The sequence below is a fragment of the Gouania willdenowi genome, chromosome 12 (genome assembly GCF_900634775.1).
Source record: "Gouania willdenowi chromosome 12, fGouWil2.1, whole genome shotgun sequence".
NCBI classification, from domain to species: Eukaryota; Metazoa; Chordata; class Actinopteri; order Blenniiformes; family Gobiesocidae; genus Gouania; species Gouania willdenowi.
The window spans coordinates 11,376,437-11,398,040 of record NC_041055.1 but is presented as its reverse complement, the minus strand read 5'-3'; the positions used below and the strand labels follow the sequence as shown (position 1 = coordinate 11,398,040).

The window sequence follows — 21,604 nt, the reverse complement described above, 5'->3', positions numbered from 1 at the left end:
GCTCGCTCTACTGTGGACCCAAACTTTCCTGACAAGAGGAGTTTCTGTTCATTTTTTATTTATATTGTTTGTAGGTAATTGTGTTCAATTTTGCTCTGGACATAAAAAAGCATAGTTTCTGGCAAGTGTGTGCTTCTTGAGATTTTTAGGTATTGGTTAAAGTATCGATAAAACCCTAGAACCGTTTTTAAAAGTATCGAGAAGTAACCGGCATAAAAAAACCCAACCGATGCCCAACCCTACTCCAAGTATGGGAGTAATATATCAACCATAGTTAAGCTCTTTAATGTACTAAACTCTGGTTTACTAGTGTGCAAGTAGATTTTACTAGTGAAGCATAAAGTGTCATTCTCTTACTTCAGAGGAAATGTTTTTTTTTTTGTTTTTTTTAACTTGTCTGCACATGCTGTCAAAGGTCAACACCACAGGAAGTGCAATCATTATGAGACAGCAATGCATATTTTGTTATTGCAATAAAATACATTGATTTATTTTATTGCTTAATTGTGACCATCACCAGCCCTCCCTAAGGAAGGGTAAGAAATCTTTTATTATAGGGAGGATATAAAAAGGGAGAGCAGTGTTACACCTAAGTGGAAGGGGAGGGGAAAGGGAGCAGGGAGGAGAGACTCAAGGCAGGAAATAGAAAAGGTGGGGAAGAATAGACTGTTTTGCAGTGAGGGTGAGATGTGAAGTTGTAGAATATATTGTGCTTATTATGTTGTGTAATCCAGCCAGTATGGTGACAAGTGTGAAGCTTAGCTATAATGGCTGTGAACAGGGGGAATGAGTGAATGGTAGTGCCTAAAGCAGGTATTTGGGATTAACGTGTCTAAGGTTAAGCTCAGTATGAGTTTTATCCGACATCCCAAGGCGTGCCAGTGCATCATATACCAGTATATGTGCAAAAAAAAAAAATGCTACTGCAAGCCCAGGAACTGCCCTGGGCCCGCAGATGCAGCCAGGCCAGCAGAAAGAGCGGAGGCCAGGGAGCCCCAGGCAACCCCCCCGCGGCCGAGCAATCCCCTAGATGCCCCCAAGACCCCAGGCCGAGAGGCAGCCACCGCCCCCCACACACACATCCGAGGAAACCCCAAGCAGCCGAGCACCCAGCGCATCCCCCCACCGACCCCAACCCCCAACCCCAAGGCCCCCTACCAGCATCCAGCCCCCCCCACCCACCCACACCCAAGCACCCAACCCCCCGAGGGAAGGGCCCAGAGAGCCCCCCGCCTGAGACCCCATCAGAGGAGCCAAGGCCCCCGCCCAGCAGACGGCCAGAGCCGCGCGGAACGGGCAGCCGGCGGGCGCCCGCCGGTGGGCCAGCAGGGTCCGGACCCCAGGCCAGAAGGACCCGGAACGGAAGCAGCACCGAGAGCAGCGCCCCCAGGGACAACAACCACGCCCATAGTCGCCGAGGGCACCAAGGGGATGCTGCAAGCCGGCCCCCAGGCGCACCGACCAGGCACCCCAGAGCGCGCCAGATCGCCTTTCCTTGATGCCGCCCGCTCGATACGCCCCCCCCCCACCAAAGGGCCCAGCCACACCGCAGAGCCCGGCTCACAGGGCGCCGCCCAAGCCGTGGCCACCCGGGGCCGCACCCGCAGGTATGGCAGGGCGCGGTCCGTACCACCCGCCCCGGCAGACCCCTGCCAGGACCGGCCCAGCCAGCTGGCCAGACCCGCCGGACCCAAAGGGCACCACCGCAGGACAGGGAACCCCCAAGGGCGAGCCCCCGGGCCAGACCTCTGTGGGGGACACCCCCGCAGCCCACGAACAGGCCACAACCCAGCAAGACCGCGCAGCCCCAGACGGCACAAAGACAGCTGCCCAGGTCCCGCCCCCCACCGGACAGCGCAGGCCACGGGGCAATGCCCCCCCCCCGGCGCAAGAGCGACCGGCGGCTGCCACCACAGGAGAGAGGGACCCCAATGGCACACAACCGATGCGGAGCAGCAGCCCCCAGCCAAAGGCGCAGAACCCACCCACCCACCCACCAGCCTGCAGATAGCAGGACAGACCTACCAAGTGGCCGATACCGACCTCAACCCCCGGAACAGCTAGAGCCGCCCCCCAGCAAAGAGCACCACCCCGGAGCGCCAAGCAACCCCGCCCCAACCCCGGCGCAGACGCCGGCACCCCCCAGCGCGCCCACCCCCCACACTGGCGCGGCAAGACGCCCCGGACCCACACGCCGCGAGGCACGCCCCCAAGGCAACCAGGAAACGAGACAAGCGCCAAGCCCCACCCGCAGGGAAGGGGCACCCCCACGCCCCACCAGGCCGGCACCGCCTGGAGAGACCCCGCAAAGGGAGCCCCCAGCAACACTCCTCCACACCCCCCAGAGACCCACCGCCACGCCCGACCGCACCCCCCGATCCCCACACGGTAGCCCAGCCATCAACAGACGGGCCGGGCCCCCACCCGACAGGCCCAGATGTGTGAATTTACCCACCACCTTGTTATGGTGCCTCTCCATTCCCCAATGAAGAGGCACTTCCCTATCCCCTGAGTGAATGTATGTGTTTAGTGAATGTATGAAGTGCTATTAAAAAAGGGTGGATGGAGGGGAGCGGTGCTCCCCATCCAGCCTATGTGTATATATGTGTATGTGGTGCAATAGCTCCGGAGGGTGGAAGTGGTGGTCCCACCCTCCGGGGGGTGGTGTGTTGAGGTGTAATTAAAATTGGAGGGATTAGTAGGGCAGCCAGAGGTGGAAGTGCTGCCCCCGCGCCACTACTTAGTAGTGCAGGCGGCAGCCCCCTCCAACCCCAGCCCCCCAAGGGTTGGGTATGTGAGTGTGGTGCAACAAGTGGGTGAGCCAGATCAGCTGGGAGTGAGTGATGTGAAGTGTTGGGAGTGAGTGATGTGAAGTGTGAGGAAATGGTTTTTTAGTGCGTATCTTAGAGATACAACTAAAAATGGAAAAAACTTTGAAGAATGCTTGTTTTTCGAAAAGAAAATTAGAAGAGGATCAGGGGTTCTTATGTTGCTATTTCAGGCATCTCAAACGCTGATAATTTAACATCACAAGTAAAGAAAACATGATTTGATGTTGAATCCTTATTTGAATAGATGGCTTATTTTACAGAAAAAATATATGTAAGGCTCCAATGGGGACCACTTATTCATCAATAATGCAGCAATTGCAGAAATGGATCTAATGATTACCAGTTGACCTAAGAAACTCTTTCATGTAAACAAAATAATACAGGAACTTTAAACTTTAAAGAGGATAAAAAGCATGTCTGTCTGAATAATTAAAATATGAGAAACCTATTAATTAATTTCAACTTGATTTGCAAATCTTTTTTTTAGTTTAAAAAAAAAAATCTTATAGATGAGTTAATGTGCAATGTCATTGCAGATATGTGCGCACAGCAAAGGCTCAAAAAGTGAGACTTTTATTATTGTGAATAATATTTAGGTTTTTAGAAATAAAATTTTTTTCATAAAATATTGGTTTTCAACTCCTGTGAGGAAACAAAATAAATAATACCAATGAAAAACATATTCAAACAAAAATGTATGTCAATTTTTTTAAATTTTTATTTAAAATCATTTGTAAGTAGATATAAGGTGTACTGACATTATTTATTTTAACTGCTCCTTTTGAATAAAGATTTATGAGAGCAGCATTGTCACCCAATTTCCCCTCAGGGATCAATGATTTACTGAATCTGAGTAGATTTATTGATGATCAACCTAATTTAAATTATCCTGTTTACATCATTCCAGACCGTAATGATTAGACACTGACACAAGGATGCATCAGTTATATCACCACTAGCGACCAGAATATTTTACAGTATTAGAAGCTAAATCAAGTTATCATTTAACCTACGATGTTTAAGACTCTACAATACCTGTCATCTGTGGTGTCGTTCATAACAACAGTCAACTTTTTCACACAGATCTCACATATTCAGGGACCCACCCTGTTTGCAATGCTTCACAAGAAACAGGTGTAGCTTCACAGACACATATAGCTTATGCGGCAACTGGTCGGCTCTGTATTTTAGATTGAGTGATGAGTAGCGTAGTTTTTTGCAGTCTTAGATGGTGTTTTGTGTGGCCACGTTGACATGTTGTTTTGCTCGGCACCAGGAGGGGTGCGACTGGTGCAATATCTTATGATAAAACATATCCTCATGAAAATATCCTTCACCTCACAATGGCAGTGTTTCAGTCACATTATGTCACTTTCTGCATTTAACAGTGGATTCCATTTTTATTGGTTGATTCTGTAATTCCGTCCCTGATTCCGTTAACGTGGAAATCATAGGATTGCACATACCCCCAGGCAGCATAAGGTTTTATCTTTAGTCTTCTCTATGGCTAGGCAGGACACCTGCACTTAAAGCGCAAAATCCTGAACCCATGTCATCAAACTTTAAGTTTGCTTCTAAAGAATCATGCAAATTGTCCTTTGTGTCCATACAGGGCTTCTGTAAGAGATGATTGTATATTTTGGGCCACATTTTAACTGTTTTTTTTGACATATCTGAAATCACTTCATCACTGGTAATATTATATGGGTCTGGTATTTTCTCACCATTACGAGGCTTAATTGGTGCAGTCTGAGCTGCTTAGGCTGTTGATGGAATTTTTCTTAGCCATCTCTGTCCCAGACCTATAGCTAACAAGCAAATAAATGTGTAGTGTTACAACAACACATCTTTGTTTTTCAAATTTCCTTTTTGTTATGTCACAGTTCAATATAAATGTAATGTACAGTTAAATGTCTTCAGTTTTGATGGTAATTAACTCTTTTTGTGATATGCTAAAATCAGAACAAACTAAAATGCTTGGCGCAGTAGAAAACATATGAATTGTTGGTTTTAAAGTCTTACTCAAATGAAAGTGTAATTGAATTCTAATGTTGTACATGCTGTTATATTCCTGTTTTAATCGTCCACCAGTCCATCATCATTCTGGTCCACTTAGGCTTTATCTCCAGTGTTTTGTAGGCCAATAATAGATTTTATTTTAGTTTAGTAATTTCAAACATAACAGATATCTCTAACATATACAATATTTTACAATGTGAATTGTAAAATGCTTAAAATATTGTGTTTTGTGACTTCTTAGTGACTAGTATTTTTTGTATGTATATATGCATGGAGGAGGGAGCTTTAATGGGTGAGAAAAAGGGGAAGTGACAATGATGAGAAAGCAATAATGCCAAGGGATGTAGGAAAAGGCTAGTTGCCTGGTGACGGAGGCAGAAGGAGTAAAAGGAGATGAAACGAGGAGGAGGAGGATGTGAGCTGTAGAGTTGTTTTCTAAGTTACTGGTCACGATCCTACCACTGTTGCAGCCATCCCTCCCTCCACTACCCTCTTAGGTTGAAGAAGAGGTGTGGGCTTTACTTGTTCAGATCTTATATCTTTCTGAATGCGTTTTGAATCCCAACTGTTGTAAATACTGTTGGGCTTCATGGCAGTACTGGTTGTTTTTTTTTAAGAATTCATATTACAAGATTGATTGTAGATGTCAGAACTTCCTCTTCTTTTTCTTTCTGCATTTTCTCTTTTGGGGCATTCACAGAGTATCGTCTTCCATCCTCTCTTCTCTTGTGTCGCCTCTCCTGAAATCAAATATTCAGCATTTTCTCTCTCACTTCTTTGTCATGCACTTTCTAAGCATAAAGCAGAACTGCTGTTCATCAACTTTCATCTCTTTTCTTATCCTTGCCTCCATTATTTCTTCACAACTAAATGTTAAGTTGACTGATCAGCTTTATTTCTCTTCAGTTGCAACTTTAAGAAGCCTCTTTTGTTCTTGAAGGTAATTATCAGCAACACCTTTTCTCCACTTAGGAGTTCACTGACACGATGTAGTTTAACAGTCTAGTCAGAAACTTTACTGCCATCTCCCATAAACATTTGTGTGCTTCAACTTTTATATTGTCTAGGCCACAGCCTTCCCATTTTTCAACTGCTCTAAACTGTTCATCACTTAATTTTTAGTTATTTGTTTCACAATTTGAAGCTTTAATAATAATAATAATAATAATAATAATAATAATAGTGTACGTGTTATTGATCTGTCTCTTCTGTTCCCTTTGAGGGAATTGAGCATGTATATTTGGCAAGAGGAGACATTGACAAAATATTATGTTGAAAAGAACTGTTCTGGATACACACATTAGACTTTTTACACTAAGGGTATTCAATCTTACAATATTAGATCATGAAGGATTAAAACATGGCGACGATCTGCCAAATCACAGAAATTGTAGAATCGTCTGTAGTGCACATCTTATCCCTTGCGGTGCCTTGTCTTTGCCATATGTCTGTGTGCCCATATACAGCACATCCAAAGGTTTTTTTATTCTCTGCCAAATCACATAATTTGCTAGTCAGGCTGATGTCAGCACTACAAACACACCGGAGAATTATTAAGCGCTCAATTGGCCTAAATTATCTATCTATCTATTTATAAGTCACTATATTTTTGTCCCTCATCTTGAAGTTTGTGTTCAAAACTGTCAGTTACAAATTGTGTTAAATCTTGACTACCACCGGTTCTTCTGCATTCCTCAGCTTGAAACCAGACTTCTTCATTACAATTCCTTTTCCTTCTTAAACACATTTTGCACTAATCGCGACTCTCTCTTCCCTCTTTTGTACCCTTTATCCTATTAGGATAAAGGGTACAAAATAAAACACCTTGATTATGGTCTATTCACAGTAGATAGCAACCTGCCTTCCCTTCTTACTACTTTCATCTTCATCACATGGCACAACAGGAGATGAAGATGTCTTTTTGGTATCCAAACTGCATGTTTTGTATAAATTAAAAACATCTTTTGCCTTCTGGACGCAGGTTACGCTGTCCAGCCTGTAATACCCAGAGTAGGAGGGCAACCTTTGTCCCTAAGCTGTTGTCTTCCTGAACACTATAGTGTTTAAAATAATCTGACTTTTTTCACCACAGCTGGCCTGCAATGGACCTAAAAACCTGTTTACATTTGTATATATAACTTATTTATTTGTATTCAATATTATTATTTTTAATATTTTGCACTTTATTTTTCAGGTGCACGTTTCTTTGCACCTTACCCAGATAGCACGCATAATTTCGGCCTCAGATCGTGGTATTTTTCATTTGCACATTTTCTCTGTGTAGTCTTGTTTTTTTTTCTGAATGTGTGTATAATTATTATTATTAGTATTGTTTTTAATAAGCCTCTCTTTGCTGTTCCACAGTAATTACTCCTCGGAGTTTAATAAAGTATTTTCTGATTCTGATTCAGACACATCCGAAGTAGCTCCAACACACATCTTTGTGTTGTTCGTAGTAATAAATGAAACAATATTTTGAAAAAATGTAAAGAAAAGCACTACAAGAAACCTAAATAAAGTGGAATATCTGAAAATGTAAACACTGCACTGGAATCAATGACTTGGGTCATAAAATTGTAAAAAAAAATACTTTAAATATGCTTTTTATATTAAAAAAAAATGTGCACATATTTGGTTTATTGGTAATACTAGTGCAGTGCCCGTAGGAAGTATGTCTTGCTATAGAAAAGTGGCTTTTTCATGGATGGTTTACATGGGAGCTTAAATTCCTTTAATTCTGAATAAAGGTTAAATCCCCCTTAAACTGACCTTGTAAACACTCAATTCCTAATGCAAATTCAATTCTGAATTACACAATTTTTTTTAATTATAATTATTACTCACCATCGTTACAAACATTGCTCACTGAGGACACCTGTTGGTCAATATATACGGGACGTTTTCTTAGTTTTTTTTAGAATATTAAACCCATTTTAGTTGAAAATGAAAAAAGAATGATGCTATACGGTGGCTTTTGGTGAATTATATTAGGGTTATTGTGGTTTTTCTTCTGTCTATTTTGTAGCACTTTTCTTAGCATGATGTATTTTATCACCGAGTTTTTGTTTGCATGATGCATTTACAAGTTAAAATCTGGCATTCATGATAATTATGACAAAGCATCATTATCAGTTTACCTCTTTCCAGTTGAAAATGTACCAACTCATAGTATACCAGTCATATGGGCGCTTGGTCTCTTAGTCGTCCTCTGTAGAATGCTGTCTGACACTGTAACATATCTGTATGATTAATATCATTTTTTTGTGGTTTGCTTGCAGTTGGTTTGGTAATATATTTAGTTGTATCAATGCACATTAATATTCATAATATATCTAACACAAGGACATTAATATTCATAATATATCTTAAATATACCCTTACATTTGTGATTTTCGTAACTCAGTACCCTGGACGCAGGAGTTATAATTCATGTTTCATGACGATATTGATCATGAATGTTTTTTAAAAAAATACATATTCAATTTTATAGAATTAAAACCCCCTTCAAAATCAACTTTTTTCAAATTTGGTCTGTGAATTATTCTTACCAGTGACTCGTTTTGTGTTAAATCTTTCTTAAAGATAATGTTTATTTCATTTAGTTGAATTCAGCAATGTTATGAATGTTAAGATTTATTATATTATTGGGGAAATGTTGAGAGAAAATGATTGTTTTCCTTCAGTTGCAGCCACCAGATATTAGTTTTGACCAGCAGAGGGCGCTGGTAAGCCAATGTTTGGTTGGGATGCAGCTATTCTGCAGTGAAGAAGAGATGCTATGCGCTAGCAGACAGAGCTAATAGAAAAATGTGACTTTTACAGATATTCACATGGTATTACAGATAATTTTTTTGGTGCTAAGGGGGCAAGGAATCATTTATGAACATGTTTAAGTATAAGGCGGGCAGAAAGAGAGTAGTAGGCGATTCCGCCCTCCGCCTACGCTTCTTGACATCCCTGCCTTTAGTTGGTTTGAGTAACTACAGCGCCACAAGTGCTCTTGTTGTACCATGTCTTTGATTTGTTGGTGTCAAAGTAGATCCCCACCACTACTATGTCTTTTGTTTTTGAGGATCTGTCATTGACTTTTGTACCCTTGAACATATTTTATCACCACTTCAACACGTCTGTTGACTTGTGATCTCTTGCATTAATCAGCTTTGAGGGGTTGTGCCTATTTTAGCAGGGATACATAATATTTTGTCTAATTGGTAAAGACGGTTTTTCTCACTATTTTCTCATTTTGTGTTTTTTTTTTTCCTCTGCCTGTATTGTTACCTCTCTCTCCCCCCCATTTGGAATCTCATGACTCACGCGTGACTATTAAAAGTCAAAATGTTGCTCATTTTTTGTTACATACATTCGCACAACCAGGAGTGTGTGAAATGCAAACAAGACTAACACATGTAAAATGATATAAATCTGCAGAACCATACTTATTCAATAGGTCACAGACTTAAACACGGTAAGTCAAACGTAAGCAAATTAGGTTTCTTACTCTGATGACTAATCGTTAACCACACATCGCTCATTGTGCTCTCACGTGCAGTCACACTGCTGGAAGCTCATACATTTTTAAAACGGCACTGTTGTTGACAGCGTGTTCTTCCTCTCCCCTACCTCCTTTTCTTTTCGTGGTCGTCTGCATTTTTTGCTTACTATCAATCCCCATCTCAGAAGGATGAATTGTCATTTGACAAAAACGATCATTGCTTGTTGGCAAAAATGCCAGAGGACAGATGTTTAAAGTGTCTCTGTAGATGTTTCTGTGTTTAATTTTATTGTGTGGAAGAACACATATGAAACTCACAAACTGCATGGGCCACACACACATATGTACCTGCTGCTGCCAACAAACGGCAACAAGTTGTGAGTAATGCTTTGCTTGCTCCTAAACTGGAGAACTATGAAGAGAGAGAACACATGTGAGTGACAGTTTTATCAACATTTTATGAGAAACTGAAATGTCAGCATTGCTTTAAACAAGATTTCTCTCCAGCAACGGTTGGTAATACATGATGGTTGGACACATAACTGAGTTCAAGTCATCAGTTCACAAGCATACACCAGGGAAAGATTCCATTTAATTAATGACCTGCAGATGCACTTTTTTAATCATCCTTCCATTGCTCCGTTTTCAGGGTCACGGGGGTCTGCTAGGGCTATCTGCAGCTGTCATTTTGCATGCACACACGCACTTCTTTAGCAATCTAGAGACTCCAATCTACGGTGGCTGTAAAAGCTCACAACACAACACAAAATGAAGAACCCACAACACAAAACGAAAGCACACACAAATAAAAACCCCACAACACAAACGCTCACAACGCAACGCAAAACGCCCTGAGAGCTTACAACACAGAATGAACATGAAAGCAGTCTGGTAAAAATCCACGACGAAGAGTGGGGAAAGGATCAGGGCCATGAAAGATCAGGCACTGATATCAACGTTAATGTCTATTCTTAGTGGATTTTTACCAGACTGCTTTTGTGTTGTGTTGTAAGTGTGTGTTTGTGTTGTGGGGTTTGTGTTTGTGTGCGCTTTTTTTCGCGTTGCATTGTGGCGTTCTTTATTCTGTGTTGTGATGTGAGCTTTTACGGCTAACGTACCAATCAACCTAAGTCATGTTTTTGGTTTGTGGGAAGAAGTTAAAGTACCCAGGGAAAACATACAAATTCCACACACAAACGACCCTACTGTCCACCCGAGGGCTTTAACACAGGACCTTCTTGCTGTGAGGCGGATGTGCTAACCACTACTCCAATGTGCGTCTGCACTTTTTTTTTTTGTGTAGTAGTTAATTTTTAATTTACAGTAGAACTACACTTTTGTTAACGCTAACAATTTATGAAGAGTCCTCTCAGACTCGTCCCCCGGTAAATCCACTCCCTCTCGTGTTGCGTATGTGAACAGTGCTGACAGCCGGCTGTGGCTGCTCTGGTGCACAGAAAAAGCTCATAATAACTACTGCAGACCAAAAAAACACTACAAAAATGTAAATAAAAAAGAGAATCAGAGAATTTAGTTAGGAGTCCATGTGGGCATTGCACCAAGATCAACGACTTTGCGTAACATCCGGCTGCCCACCATGGATTGTATTTTAAGGTATAAATAAGGTATTAAATGTCTTTTTTTAAATAAAATGTTTATGTTTTGTTTATTGGTAATACATTACAGACATTTTATGCTATTTACATCTCCACTACAGGTACCCTTTAATGTGTTGAAGGTACAGGCCATCTCCACTGAACAGAAAGGAACAATCTTTTTATCTTGTTTACCTCATTTTAATTCTATTTAGATTTTAAATGCTTTTATAATGCTCAGTTTAAAGGGCTCTGACAGCTTATGTATTTTGCCAGGTCTTGTTACTGTATTGCTCATTTGGATCATAGGATTTCCGTTTGCTGATTCAGTGTCTTTTGATGTGTTTAAATTTTCCTCAGTATTATATTCATACCACACATGATGCAACATTTTCTCTTAAACACGTTTAGACAGCATTATTTTGAGTTTAGCGAGCTCTTTAAAGTCAGTAATTCTACTTTTATATGTAGCATTTTAGTACCACTACTTCATAATGAATAATTTATTTGAGGATACAGGTCCATACCGAGCCTGGCGGGTTGTGGTGACTGATGCAGACTCTCTTGTGGTTTATTCCTCTCTTTCTCTCTCTCCCCTTTAGAGAAATCAATCCTTGTTATTTTCATTATCTGGCAGTCCAAAGTAGATTAACAAGGGTTTCAAACTGATTACATGTAAATATTGATGCTGTACCATATTTCTCTATGCAGTATAGACTTTCTACTTTCTTTTATCTACCTCTCTACAAAACGTGATGACTTGTTGTAGATGGTGCTCTATAAATAAAGTTGAATTTATTTCTACTGCTCTGCCTTGTTTTTTCAACACCCTAAAACTTTGTTTTTAAACATGAATGCATATCACTTCTGATTTGACTTGAGTGGATATTATGCTAATAGAATACAATACAGGGCTAAACCATACATAGTTAATGTCTGTTTAAACCAGTGACCTTTCACCTTGTAGATAGTCAGGTTTTTTGCTGGTATAAGAATGACTCATTGTTGTGTTGAGTGTCTTTTCAGGGGTAAACAGCTTAGTTTGACGAGAAGAGGACATTCCTTTTTAACAGCGCTGTAATAGGAACAGCATGACTGACTGATTGTATTCCCCTGTCAGCTGTAGCTAACACCCTGACCAGCAGATGATTTCCCTCCCAGTCGTTGTGTGACCTCAACAGAATGAGTGACCCGAGCCTTTGCAGTGATATAAAAGTGGTGAGCTTAGTTTTGAAGATGTCCACATCCATCTTTGGTGAGAAGGTCACCAATACTCGTTCGATCCAACTAGGATTACTAGTCAATAAAGTGTCTCAGAAGACGCCTGCACTATGATTTTCACAGATAATTGCCAGCCAAGTAGAATGTTGTCTCTTTCTGTCTCTTATCACAGGGTTGTATCTGAAACATTCCACACATTAAAGTACAGAAACTCGAGCAAGATATTACTAAAGCTGGTGTCCAAAAATTTGCCTCACGTGTAACCATTGTTGAGTAAACCATTGTTTTGTTTGATTATATTATGATTTGACATTTTATTAATTTGTTCCAGACATGTCAAAACCATTGCATAACTTCACTTAACAAAGAGAAAAAGGAAATAGAGGAATAAAAAGAACATTTTATGTATGTAACTCCTTGTAAAAAATAGTTTTAACATTTTATATAGATTTATTCCTAAGTACACATCTAAATAAGACTAACCAATGTACACACACCAATATTTATATAAGTATTTGTATAACACACATACAACATATAATACCTATACCTAGTATAACATATTCGAAATGGGGTATGAAGGAGTAAAACTTATCTAATCCTACCCCTTCGCTAATATTTAATAATCACCTTTATAATCTCTAGGGGTGGGAGAAATAATCAATGAATAGTCATTCAGACATAGTAATCAATACTAAAAATAAACGTATCTTCAAATGGGAAAATTACATGAAGTACTGAAAAAGAATGTTGGCTAAGAACTTTGAACAATGACTAAGTTGTTGTTATTTAAACTGTATATAATTTATTATTGAAAACAGCCCTTTTTGTTTGTTATGTACGTTACAGCTAGGATGTTGCTAATTTTGCACTTTACGATGCAATTCTAACTGAACAGATTACAGCAGTGGTTCCCAACCTTTTTGGATCGTGACCCTATTTTGATATCACTAATTCCTAGCAACCCCAAAGAAAGGTTTTTCTTCTAGAGTAGGTTTTTGCATTTTATTTGAACTATATTTGTATCTGAGAAAGTGAAAGTATAGAATACAGTTGTTTATGAATGTGTTTTATTTTGAAAAATAACAATTAAAAAATTCCAAAATATATTTTCAATCAGTAATTTTTTGTCCCCTGTGTCTGAATGCAAATGCTCCATTTTTAAAAAAAAAATGACAATTCATCACTGAGAAACAAAAAAATGCTAAGAAAATATGCCTCAATTCATAATGAAATCACACTCCATATAATCTGAATGAGGTTTGTAAAGACTCACAATATCACTCTGCTTCCCGAGTCTTTATGTATTTATGATAGTCCGAGAAATATAGTTATATATAGGTATTTATATAGATGTGATGATGTCAAGACAATTATTTAGTCTGTTAGGATTCAACAAGGATTTGAGATGTGAGATTGTTAACAGGCTGCTTCAAACACACACACACTCCATCTTTTATATTCTGCTGTTAAGGTGCTGTTAAAATTGATAGCAGCAATTAAGTGTTGAATGACCGGAAAGAGAGAGAGAGAGAGAGAGTGTGTGTGTGTGTGTGTGTGTGTGTGTGTGTGTGTGTGTGTGTGTGTGTGTGTGTGTGTGTGTGTGTGTGTGTGTGTGTGTGTGTGTGTGTGTGTGTGTGTGTGTGTGTGTGTGTGTGTGTGTGTGTGTGTGTGTGTGTGTGTGTGTGTGTAACAGTTGTGTATTTGTTCTAGACCACTGAGACCCATCCAATACATTAACCATTAATTTTTAAATGCCTTTTCCTCTGCTTCTCTGGGAACCGTGGGACTTAGCTCCTTTGACTCGAGAATGTTTTTACTTGATGTCAAAGTTGCAACCGTGGCTTTGGTGGGATAAGGGTCATCTTTAGATCGAGAGGTTGGAGGTTCGATCCCAGTGCTCTACATGTCTGTGTCAAAGTGTCCTTGACACTGAACCCTAAGTTGCTCCCAATGGTCGTCTAGCGCCTTGCATGGCAGCTCTCTCCTATTGGTGTGTGAGCTGATATTGCAAAGCGCTTTGAGACTACTTTGGTGAGGAGAAAGCGCTATATAAATCAAGTCCATTTCCCATTTAGCATATATGTAGCACCTCCGATTTTTCATTTGAAATTTTCCAAAATTCTGTTTCAGGGTATATTCATTTCGATATTATTTCTGTTTTATAGGCTTTCCCCTATCTGATCTAATTACTGACATACCAAATGTCCCAAAATTATACAAAAAATTATTAATAGGGTTGAATTCTTTTCAAATAGATGTATTTTTGATGCATTATAACTTGATATGGTCCTGTCAAATTGCGCCAAATCTTGCAAGGTCGAGCGGAACGGTGCACTTTCACTAGATTTTGTAGAGCAAGATTTCACGTTACATATGAAAAGTCTGTTTTTAAATGTCTTCCAAACTTGCCACACATGCACCCTCCTGTTTTATGGGTAAAATGTGGTGAAATACATGCTATTCTCCAAAAACATGGAGGTGAGGGAATCTGTGTCATAAAATAATTTCCATTTCAGCAAGTTAATTCTGTGATAAATGTCTGTTTTCCATGATTGTGGCCAATTGGGGCCAGAAATATGCCTGGCACAAGGGAGATGGTATTTTTTTTATTTGTTTTTAGCTCAGCCAAACATGGGTGAGTGTCAGTTTGAGCTTTTGCATTAGAGAAAAATGTGTGCAACAATCTTGCTCACTGGTGTGCAAGAATGAATCTCTGTCAGCTTAATTTTTGGTCCAATAGTCTTTTAACTCCCGGCCAGTGCATTAGACAGTACTTGTGGGGGATGAATGTAATCTGATACAGATGTTATTTTTTCACTGTTTGTTACTTTTGTTGGCTTCTATTAAAATTTGCATCAATGATCTTTTTCATGTAACAGAAGCTTAGTATAGTATGACTTCAATTATTGTTGAATACTTTGGTAATGAAGTTATAGAGCATAACCATTTTAATGTTAAAAGAGTTGTTTATTTTTTGTTAAAGTTTTATGTGCCCAAAGTGTTTGTTTTCTGAAGGGATGTTTCCTCAAAAAGCGCTGGGCATTTCTATCTAGGAAGAGACTGCTTGACCTAAACAATTTCTCTTATTTTTGTATTAGTATTTTATTGCATCTTTTCTGATTATAAAACACATTTTTGTGTTTGTTTAAATTTCTAACAAGACAAAATTTTGTCTTGCTTAAGGCTTTGGCCAATATTGCCAAACGTGTCTGCCTTTACGTGCATATGAACTTAAGTGATATCCAGAGGTTCTGCTAGACTTTTTAGTTGGCTGTCATTTTGACTGACAGGGTCATTAAATCCTGTCATAATCTATTTTTACCCATCACTAGAGTGCACACATCATTCAACAACATTCATACCTGCCAATTTACATGAATGAGTGCAAATTGCAATCCATCAAATTGACAGATAGTCCTTCAGATTTTCCCGTCAGTGACAGAAATTAGATGGTTAACACGACCCCTGGTGATATCCCATTCTCAGTCCATGGATTATGCTTTATGTTTTGCCTGTCATGGTGTAACAGGATGAGGCTTTTTCCAAACTATCCCCACAGAGTTGGGGTCATTAAAATCTACAAAATCTGTAGTTATGCTGAATAGGGCTATAGACAACCAAGGAAATGGTTGATCGACCAAGACTTTGGCACACTTAGCAATTAGTCAACCAAAAAAACAAAAAAAGGAGAATAGAAAAAAAAAACAAATGAATGAATGAGCAGGTTCAGAAGAGGACGAGGAGAAAGAAGAAGAGAGACAAATATTTAGTTTTGGCTTTTTGTGGTGCAGATTTGCTTTTAAACAAAGACTATTTATGATATGAACCTTATTCAAGCTTTAACCAGAACACGACAAAGCAAAAGTGAAACCTACAGGTCCGACAGACATTAGGTAGTTATATAAGAGCCCGACCTGAAACCGACAATTAAAACCTATTTTTTCCTCATACAAAGGACATATTTACGTTTGTTTTAGTGGTAAGCCTGCTTTTATTAAGAAACTGTTAATGTCAACATCAGATCAGCGCACGAGGAAACAAACGCAAGTCAAACACAGGTGTGCAGTGCCAGAGACCACAGTGGATCTAGTTACATAATCCATTTATCAAATATAAGGATAATCCATGTTCTTGTGCAGAAAAATGATTGATTTAGCAGTGGATACTTGTTTCACGGCTGTCTTAATTTGTTCCCTCTCTGCTCTGATCTGCTCTGAGGACAGAACACTGTGCAGTGACAGCTGCAGCGCAACACGCATTCACACAGAGCTGATGCTGGACATAGAATCATGTTTAGGCATTAAATACATTATATTGATATTTAATCCTTATTGCTTATATAAGTGTATTGCATTTTTTTGCACGGTATTGAAACTGATACTATTGCTGGTCGACCAATGAAAATCTTGGTCGACCTTGTCAGGCATTGACCAATTAGTCGAATAAATGACCAAAGTTGGCAGCCCTATTGCTGAAGCATTAGCAGTTCTTTTCACTGCAACTAAGAGGCTGAGCTCACCTTTTATCAGATTTCCAGTGATTTGTCACTTTTCTGCCTTAGTGGCAGCAAACTTTACAAGATTGCATTTGACACATTGTGCTGCACTTGGTGATGCATGGTTTTGATGCAGCTGCTCATTCTTTGAAACCCTTCATGTCCCATGGCTCTAATAAGACTGGGGAGGAAAAATGAGTATTGGCTCATCAAGGATACCCTAATTAGGTTTACAGGAAGAACAACATCAGTTTTACTGATGCTGTGATTTTGAAAAGTGTTGACTTTTTTTAGACCACAGGAATTGATTTAGAAGTCTCAGGGGGGTGTGGGGGATTTGGGTGAAGTTAAAAAAACAAGTTGTGGGGGATGGTCGCTTGAAGTCTTCTGCAGAGAAGTTATTAGTGGCACATACTTTTATCAGCTTTACAAAATGACAGTAATATGATGTTTCAAAGGGGGCTATTTTTTTTTTTTTTTAGAATTATATAATAAAATAACTGCATTCTGCTGCTACACAGTGTCTCCCGCTGTTTGTGTTTTCCTGCAGAGGCAATCATAGATCTTGTTTTGTCGTGGTAATTGTTGGTGGTGGGGTCAGGTGGCATTTAACTTTGCCTAAAGGTCACTTGCAGGATCTACATGACTGTTTGGACACTCAGGGATGTCAATCCTGTTGAGAACAAGAGTAGGTGCTGCTTGTGAGTCTGTATATTGTAAATGTAGAGAATTTTTTTGATTTTGTACAACAGTCGAGTATGAAACACAGGTTTTGCAACTTAAAAAACCAAATTATCACCATGGCATGGCATTTCCTTGTTATGAAAAAATAAATCATATTTAGGAGATAGAAAGTCTTAATTATGAAATACAAACTCCATGCACAAGTTGTGTAAAGTTAGAGATATTTACGCATCAGATTTCTTCCACATTGATGCCTCGTAAAACAACCTTCATAAAAACATAAAGTACACCTCATCTAAATCAGTTTAACATAGATAAAAAGCTATGCTGCTGTTTTAAGTAAACATTGATGGCAACGTGCAGCTGATTGAGAGCAAAGTGAGCACGGGCCGTATTTTTAACAGCATTGGTTATCCTTGCTGTATCAATATCAAAGAGACCTATTAAAGGCTTTCATTGGTAAAATTTGCTACTTTATAAAGCAATTATGTTAATGATGATTATGTACCTACATCTTAAAAATCAATCAAGTTTTACATAAGCATTTTTCCTAGAATAGCTACTGTGGTGGGATCAGGGGGACCAATATTAAAAATTAAATTTTAATTCCGATAAAATTATTATTTAGTGAATGGTAGTAATTGATTTTATTGCAGAAATTTGTTTTCACCGTTTCTTTTTGTTGACAGTTTAGGCTCCGATCAGCTGTAGATTGTTATTATTTCCCCTTTGACTTGGTAGATGGACGGAAATTTAATAAAACTTCACTATTGCTTGTTGAGAGTGTTACAACGATCAGAAAGAAATGTATACTTTTGTTTACGAGGTATCGATGTGAGGAGCACCACAAGCGCAGGCACAGGTTTGATCTATGAGTGTTGCAGAGGTATTTTTATTTTCCAAGTTACAGAAAAGGGCTTCAAACATCAAGTCTTCCTGGTATTTTAAACAAAACGTAGTGTATCAGATTACTATGGGAACTTTAGAGAAGTGACAGTGTATGACCTGATATTGGTTTTTTTTTCCCACCCTCAGGGTTCCTCCGCTGGGTTCAGCCTTTCTGTTATCATACCATGATCCAGAGCAGCTCCTCAAAAAGGAAAAAAAGTTTGACCAAGATAGAATCTAATACATCTGTAGAATTAGCTCTGTTTCAAAGTTATTTTGCATGGTTTGGTGCTGTCAATAACATTTTATTCAATTATTTGTTGGAACATGGCTCTACTCATTGTCATTTTTTTTATATCCAGGCTGCTGCTTATGTACTGTACTATCTGCAGAACTCAAAGGATTCTATTGAGTAATCTGATTTATCCTGAGGTATTAAGGTTATGGATAGCTTTCTAAATTGGGATTTATATGTATTCTTTAAATGGTAGACCTAAAATTACTCTCACATTTAAAGTTAAATGATTATTTTTATTCACTAAAATAAACTAAACTTAAAGGGGACATATCATGCTAAATCCACTTTTTTAGCCCTTAAATGCATTTTGTTGTATATTTAGAGTGTTTAGAAATACAGAAAAGTTCAAATTAGTCTCTTCAGGTGCTCCGTAGATATCTTTATATTCTGTTTTGGTCATATTTTTCAATCTGTTTCGATTTTTCTATTCTCTATTACGTTTTTTGAACAATAACGTCACAGTATTTGCAGCGGAACTGCCAAATTAGGACATCGACTCCAGGCAAAACTTCGAGCAATCCGCCATTTTTATTTCACTCTTTCATTTTTTAGTCCAAGCTCAAGGATGCCGAAGTTACGAGAGGATAAGTCAAAATGTTCGGTTGTTGGATGTTGTAACCCACACGCTTCATTACACCGTCTCCCAGCATCAGAGCCTTTTCGAAGTGCCTGGTTGAGTTTTATCTTTCACGGAAATGTACCCACATCTGTGGGTAAGGTCATTTTTGTGTGCGCGAAGCACTTCAAGGATGACTGATTCAGCAACCTCCGCCAGTATAAAGAAGGATTTGCCGATTCTTCTGTTGTTGACATTTTGTAAATAACGTGTGAATAAAAAGTTTCTGCGCCGCTAAACATTCGTATCTCTTCTATCAAACTACAAAAATGGCTGAACAGGGTGGAGTTGAACAGAGTGTCACCTCTGCAACCTGGAGAGGGGGCGGGGTATGAAGTGTCTCATTTGCATTTAAAGAGACCACACCAAAACGAGTTGCTCTCAGAAGCACATCAGAAAAGGGGTAGAAAAGGGGCCTGTGGAGCTATAGTAATGAGGAATTCAGACCCAAGCATTGCAGTTCCGCTTTATATAGACCACAACTGTATGATTTATTTGTAAAAAGGAAGGATTTAAAAGCATGTTATGTCCCCTTTAATATATATTTGTCCAATGGGGCACTCTGTGTGTAAAGAAGGAAGGTACTGTGGCATATTTAGCCCAATATTTACGCATACACTGTTTTCCTTTGTCCATATTATTAATAGTTGGGGAAAGGTCGGGAATGCTATGATCAATTACTATCTTTGGATATTTTAATACATAATGATTAAAACATGTTTCAGGTTTTTCAAATCAAGTTAGTGATTTGGGTTTTTATTTTTTGATTGTTTTGTTGGGATGGGAAGAGCAGAAGTCCCTGAAATACAGCCCTCAAAGACACTCTTCATCAAGAAATGCTATAGAAGGAAGGTGTTAGAGGGTAGAGCTCAGTAAAAAAAAAAAAATATTATTCGATCTTGAATCAATTTCATTGGAACTTTCCAAAATCGATTCATAGGTGATTAAATCGATTTTTTTTTTTTTTTTTTTTTTAATACTACAAGCCCTGTAGTCTTGTGTTATAGTCTGGCGTTAGCAAAGTCAAGTATTGCGAAAGAGTGCATACAATTCAGGGCAAACCTGGCAGATGAAGCTCAGCTGAGTAAGCTGCCCCAACTTAAGTCAGAAGTATGGAACCATCATTAATATCCAAATAAATTTGAAATATCACGATTAATGGATTCAAAACATTATTAATTGAAATCGAGTCAATTCAGGAAACTAGCCAGCTCTAGTTACCATGGCGATTTACCCGGATGAGGTTAACACAGCATTGTAGTAAGTTAGAATAAATCCTTAAAGTTAGCGTGATAAGACGAAATCCAGCTTTGTAGTACACGCCGCCTCAAATATTAAAAAAAAAAAAACATGGTTTTTATCATCTTGCTCCTTTGACATCTCGGCTATTAATGTGGCACTAATGACACGTCATCTCATAGGGGCAATGTCAAGGATGTGCAGTTGACCTTTTTTGGAGCCAAAATGTCAAGATCAACGTCAAGGTTGCGTCAAGTTTCAAAAACCAAAGATTTCCATATATCTATGAATATTTATCGTACAAGTTGGATCCTTACATTTATGAAAAGCTCATCTCAAGTGGAGTATTTTATTGAATTGGACCGAAGCTGTACGACCTACCAGTAAAAAGATCGGTTGGGGTCAAAGTTCATGACGTCACAAAAAAACCAACAAAAAAATACTTTTTTCGCTATAACTTGGCCACAATTTGAGATACAGTGCTCAGACTGGTACCATTGAACAACATTTCCTTTCAATGTGTCAGTTTTCTGTTTTTCCTGCATTATTACTTTCAATTTAATTAGTAAAAAGAACAAACTTGTCAACAAATCCAGATACATGTTGTCATTTTTGCCAATTTTATCAAATTGCAAAATACATATTTGCCTTGTGAATACAGGTCTTGCCTAATTCATGCTTGTTTTTGTTCACTTTTTATTAATTTGGGCCTGTTTGCTAAGTGTTGTTTGGCTGATGGGGAGGGAGTATGAAACAGAAAAGGCAGGTATTACTCCATCCCATGAGTTACCTGGGGCTGTCTAGTGTTTACCCACTTCCAGTTTTACTGCTATTAACCCCACAAATACATGCATTGTGTGTGTGTGTGTGTGTGTGTGTGTGTGCGTGTGTGTGTGTGTGTGTGTGTGTGCGTGTGCGTGTGCGTGCGCGTGTGTCTGTGTACAAGTGTGTGCGTGTGTCTGTGTACAAGTGTGTGTGTGTGTGTCTGTGTACAAGTGTGTGTGTGTGTGTCCACACATAATTTACTGATGCCCCACCCTATTGTTACACAGAGAAACAGACTGGAAAGCAGAAAGAAGTGGAAGAAGAGAAGCACTGAAGCCACATCAGACCCTCAATAGGTAACTAACCACTCAGTGAGTAAGATGATTAGTCAACTAGTGGTTTGTCACTATTCTTGGCGTTTGACATAAATATTAGTATTTTTGATATGTAAAAATAAG

At 39.2% G+C, this 21,604-nt stretch overlaps 1 protein-coding gene across 4 annotated transcripts in view; it reads left to right on the top strand.

The window, feature by feature from the left end:
- rab27b (RAB27B, member RAS oncogene family) overlaps positions 1-21,604 on the top strand; it is a 106,053-nt gene that overhangs the window by 27,969 nt on the left and 56,480 nt on the right. The window contains exon 2 of one of the 4 annotated variants that reach the window (XM_028463025.1): positions 21,434-21,502. The exons of 2 other annotated variants lie outside the window; for them this stretch is intronic. The gene's annotated coding sequence lies outside the window, so the exon portion shown is untranslated. Of the gene's footprint in view, positions 1-21,433; positions 21,518-21,604 lie in introns of all 4 variants that reach the window. One more of the 4 variants, XM_028463027.1, reaches the window with a different exon arrangement.